The sequence below is a fragment of the Nerophis lumbriciformis genome, linkage group LG34 (genome assembly GCF_033978685.3).
Source record: "Nerophis lumbriciformis linkage group LG34, RoL_Nlum_v2.1, whole genome shotgun sequence".
NCBI classification, from domain to species: domain Eukaryota; kingdom Metazoa; phylum Chordata; class Actinopteri; order Syngnathiformes; family Syngnathidae; genus Nerophis; species Nerophis lumbriciformis.
The window spans coordinates 24,423,883-24,430,108 of record NC_084581.2 but is presented as its reverse complement, the minus strand read 5'-3'; positions in this window follow the sequence as shown (position 1 = coordinate 24,430,108).

Genomic DNA, 6,226 nt, shown 5'->3' with positions numbered 1-6,226 from the left:
TCTATTGTTGGATATCTGCAACATCTTTTTGTACACCGTTGATCATCTGTTACTGGAGATTGTCGACATTGCTTTGTGTCTTATTTATACTGTTTTGTAGAGTTCCTACTAACTCTTTTTTTAAGTCCGGTTCTACCTCTGGTAACGGTGTATCGCCACGTTGACGGCCGCTTGTCGTGCTCATGGTTGCTTGGCTGCTAAGTGAAGCCGTTGGTATTGTTAGCTTCTTTTTTTGTGTGTCAGCCTTTCTTGTAAATCACTTGTGTGGTCAGAAGCGTTTAAAGTATGTCAAACTCCTTCGGTTTTGTTGTTTAGCTTTTGGTTGCTATGCAACGGCGTTGAGCTAGCATTTAGCTAGTTAGCTCCCGGCTTTTCGTCACTTTCTATTCGCTTACTTTAGCGAATCTGTGCCTCCCGCTGGGCAGAGTTGAAGTCCAATATGTCAGCTAGCAGTCCTGTAGCTGTGATCACAATCAGTAGTCAGGAAATTACAGTTTTTTGGTCAAAACTGCAGTTTTGGCAGGTAAAGAGCCTGAGCTTAACACAATACATGAAATTATTGTAGGCTAATTAGTAGAGATGTCCGATAATATCCGCCTGCCCATATTATTGGCCGATAAATGCGTTAACATGTAATATCGGAAATTATCGGTATCGTTTTTTTTATAATCGGTATGTTTTTTTTTGTTTTTTTTGAATTAAATCAACATAAAAAACACAAGATACACTTACAATTAGTGCACCGACCCAAAAAACCTTCCTCCCCCATTTACACTCATTCACACTCATTCACACAAAAGGGTTGTTTCTTTCTGTTATTAATATTCTGGTTCCTACATTATATATCAATATATATCAATACAGTCTGCAAGGGATACAGTCCGTAAGCACACATGATTGGTCCACTAATAGTACTAACCTTTAACGGTTAATTTTACTAATTGTCATTAATTACTAGTTTCTATGTAACTGTTTTATATTGTTTTACTTTCTTTTTTATTCAAGAAAATGTTTTTAATTTATTTATCTTATTTTATTTTATGAATTTTTTAAAAGTACCTCATCTTCACCATACCTGGTTGTCCAAATTAGGCATAATAATGTGTTAATTCCACGACTGTATATATCGGTTGATATCGGTATCGGTAATTAAAGCGTTGGACAATATCGGAATATCGGATATCGGCAAAAAGCCATTATCGGACATCCCTACTAATTAGTTTAATCATGAACTAATAATCAGTTATTAACTGAAAAAAATTCAACCATATACTGGTTCAACAGCATCTTTCAAAACCAGCCGTCAGCCATCACAGTCTTTGGCGGCAGGCCCATTCATCTAAGTGGACATATCGAGTCGCTGTCAGGTATGAATATTCATGATCATAGGTTTTCTACTTGAATAAACTCTTAATGGGCCAGGTTTGTGTGTTAGTCTCCTGAAAAAAGACCCCACAAAAAGAACAACATACAGGCTGAGACAACAGTAACACTTAAGAAACATGTATTTCATGCTACCGTGGGTAGTATCAGTATTGGATTGATACTAAAATGCTATTTTTGTTCAATTTTCCTCTACATTTATAGTCACAAATACTGTATTTTTTTTCATATTACTGTTTTATTGTTTGCAAACTGTGGGATTAAGTTACTGGACATGACATATGAGTAGCCAATTTGATTATCTAACTTTTAACTCTTTATTGTACATGTTTACTGTTATTTGGTTAAATGTCCCTTAACAGGACACTTTTTATAGCCATCAATATATATATATATATATATATATATATATATATATATACATATATATATATATATATATATATATATATATATATATATATATATATATATATATATATATATATATATATATATATATATATATATATATATATATATATATATATATATATATATATATATATGGGGACGGCGTGGCGCAGTGGGAGAGTGGCCGTGCGCAACCCGAGGGTCCCTGGTTCAATCCCCACCTAGTACCAACCTCGTCATGTCCGTTGTGTCCTGAGCAAGACACTTCACCCTTGCTCCTGATGGGTGCTGGTTAGCGCCTTGCATGGCAGCTCCCTCCATCAGTGTGTGAATGTGTGTGTGAATGGGTAAATGTGGAAGTAGTGTCAAAGCGCTTTGAGTACCTTGAAGGTAGAAAAGCGCTATACAAGTACAACCCATTTATCATTTATTTATATATATATATATATATATATATATATTCATTAGGTTAGGAAAAAACAGAGGCTATTTCATCCCTACAGGTTTCCCTGCTCTTCGGGGGATTCCCCTGAAAAATCCCTCGAAGAGCAGGGATTGAAATAGGGGATGAAATAGCCTCCGTGTTTTTTCCTGACCTAACAAATATTCCGCTCTACCCCGAGTTTTTAGCACTTTCTAACGGATAAACCACAGTAACCTCGGCTATATATATATATGGATATAATATATATATATATATATGTACTGTATATATATATATATATAAATAAATATATAAATATATAAACACACACAACTGAAGTTAATACAATTATACGGGACATCATCTGTTAGGTGGCAGTCAAGGGTGGGCGCCTAGGTGACCTGGTATTCATCAGCCAAATCCGTTTTCTGGGACATGGAACGTCACCCTCCTGGAGGGTAAAGAGGTCCAGGAACTCCTTGAGAGGTCCTGTGCTTGTTCTACTCTGGGGGTGCTGCAGGGGAGAGGTGGTGAGCCTGGGCTGTGGCTATATGTGGTAGTCATACCCATACTCATACCTACAATAAATGCAAAACTGTCATTGAACCGTCTGGATTAGAGGCATGGTTTTGTAAACTAATCAAAAAAAATCTCCCTCTGAGTGAGAATGTTTCTTGGCGCTAGTAACACTGACAAAAACAAGCCCTGAGAAAATATGGAATCAGCAAACATGGTGGATGGTAATTCAGTTGTTTAATTTTGTAGAAAAAAATGCAGCTAACAGACATCACACATAACAAATCATTTTAAATGGCAACATTCTGGCTTCAGTGCCAGTTAATTGTTGAGATCAAGCAGAGTAAAAAAAAAAAAATAGAACCACTCAAATCACCATGTACATTTTCATTTTCAAAGCAACACCACCTGCATCAGATTAAATCTGTTCATTAGTCTACAGTTAAAAATGAGTGTTCACACCTTGGAGAGCTGTTGCACCAGATGGATTGACATGAATCATGACTCCAACATGAGAGATGTCAATTGATTATAAAACTTCAGTTTGAAGGTAAATCATCACGCAATGTTGCAAAAGATGTGACTAAAATCTGGACCAAGTACAAACAACATGAGAAGGCTGTAAAATCAAGCATTTTGGTAAACCAAAGAAACCATCGGGGCGGAAACTAGAGTCACAGTCTGTGATCAAACTGTAAGAAAGCCAAAGTTGGAGGATTGACAATGAGTTTGTCACTCGTTAAGTTTATGTCTCAGAAACTGCAAACTGTACAAGCCTGAGATGGTGTAGCAAACTACCAGTGGTGTTTTCTAGTGTTTTTTTGCTTTTACTTTTTTATGATACCTTTATCTGTTCCTCAAAATTGACTGATTTATATTATTTTACTCTGATTGATCCAAAACTGAAACTGTTACTGACTACCACACTTTATATCCTTGATTTCTTTTAGTGTTTTCTGAAGCCAGAGAGTTGACATCTGAAATGACAATAATTTAATGTCATGTCTTTTCTCTAACACCTGAATGGACTTCCTCTAAGTCTGTTGAGTCCATACCTTTGTCAGGAGATGTAGGAGTTTGAATACATTGAACATAAGAAAAGTACTTATTTATTTCAGAAACACGTGCCTTAAAAATAACACATTTGGTGATATGGACTAAAACCCCCACTTGAGCCATACCTTGTCTTCTTACCTAATCCCATTTCAAATTTGACAACGATACCACAAAAATGAAGTATTTTTTTCACATGTTTATCAACGTTAGAATCAGGCATTCCAAAAGTGTGCTAGTTGGTCACACTAGGTCTTCACAAACTCCATGCAAACAAAACCCCACTTTTACTCCTTTTTCAAGACAGTTTTTTCTTCATTGTTTGTAAAATAAAGATGTTTTTCCATCTTGAGATGTATACTACCCTGGCAAACTACACAAAAAGTACTAAGACATGTTATGTATTGGCATCAAACACATAATTCACTCAATCAAATACAAATCAATTTATACTTTTATTTGATGTTATTGAAGTGAATTAATTAACTCATATTATGTTCTACATATGGTGAATGTTTATATTCATCTTGGAGAAAGCAAACCACCAGGTTAACTAGTAGGTATTTCAGTTCGGGCACATAAAACATAGGGCCCTTTAGTACTGACAATTGTGTGTTGATTGGATTAGTTCTCGTGGAAGAAAAGGCAATAAAATTGGACCTTGGTATGCAAAGGTGATGGCCCTATCCGTGAGAAGAGACTACATGTTTAGCTTGATGTAAACATCTAAGCTACGATCGGCATCTGTTGTTTTTCAGTCACTTACACACAAAAACACCCTTTATGGTCAGGATTAACGCTCCTGACCCAGCACACACACTCAGACATGGAGTACGAATAAAAAACTGATTGTTTGACTTCTCCAAGGCCAAACAATCAGTTGACCTGAACTCCTCCGGGTACTGCAGAACTGTTTAAAGGCCTACTGAAATGCGATTTTCTTATTTAAATGGGGATAGCAGGTCCATTCTATGTGTCATACTTGATCATTTCGCGATATTGCCATATTTTTGCTGAAAGGATTTAGTAGAAAACATCGACAATAAAGTTCGCAACTTTTGGTCGCTGATAAAAAAGCCTTGCCTGTACCGGAAGTAGCAGACGATATGCGCGTGACGTCACAGGTTGTGGAGCTCCTCACATCTGCACATTGTTTACAATCCTGGCCACCAGCAGCGAGAGCGATTCGGACCGAGAAAGCGACGATTTCCCCATTAATTTGAGCGAGGATGAAAGATTTGTGGATGAGGAAAGTGAGAGTGAAGGACTAGAGGGCAGTGGGAGCCATTCAGATAGGGAAGATGCTGTGAGAGGCGGGTGGGACCTGATATTCAGCTGGGAATGACTAAAACAGTAAATAAACACAAGACACATATATACTCTTTTAGCCACAACACAACCAGGCTTATATTTAATATGCCACAAATTAATCCCGCATAACAAACACCTCCCCCCTCCCGTCCATATAACCCGCCAATACAACTCAAACACCTGCACAACACACTCAATCCCACAGCCCAAAGAACCGTTCACCTCCCCAAAGTTCATACAGCACATATATTTCCCCAAAGTCCCCAAAGTTACGTACGTGACATGCACATAGCGGCACGCACGTACGGGCAAGCGATCAAATGTTTGGAAGCCAACAGCTTTCTTCTTTGCTGTGTCCATTGTTTATTGAACAAATTGCAAAAGATTCACCAACACAGATGTCCAGAATACTGTGGAATTTTGCGATGAAAACAGACGACTTAATAGTTGGCCACAAGATGTCCTCTACAATCCGTGACGTCACGCGCAGGCGTCATCATACCAAGACGTTTTCATCAGGATATTTCGCGCAAAATTTAAAATTGCACTTTAGTAAGCTAACCAGGGCGTATTGGCATGTGTTGCAATGTTAAGATTTCATCATTGATATATAAACTATCAGACTGCGTGGTCGGTAGTAGTGGCTTTCAGTAGGCCTTTAATGACACTGGCTTTTGTAACTTTTTGTAAGGTGGGTAGACTTACAAAATCAGCAGGGGATCAAGTACTTTTTTTCCCCGACGGCGTGGCGAAGTTGGTAGAGTGGCCGTGCCAGCAATCGGAGGGTTGTTGGTTACTGGGGTTCAATCCCCACCTTCTACCATCCTAGTCACGTCCGTTGTGTCCTTGGGCAAGACAGTTCACCCCTTGCTCCTGATGGCTGCTGGTTAGCGCCTTGCATGGCAGCTCCCGCCATCAGTGTGTGAATGGGTGAATGTGGAAATACTGTCAAAGCACTTTGAGTACCTTGAAGGTAGAAAAGCGCTATACAAGTATAACCCATTTATTATTTACATGTAAAGTATGGACACATCAGAACATATTTCTCAGAATCTTTCAAAACCTGTAGTCTTGTCGTTCATGTCAAAATTTAGACACCTTAAATTTGGTCATATGGCTCCTTTTTATTGCAGATATTTTTTTTAA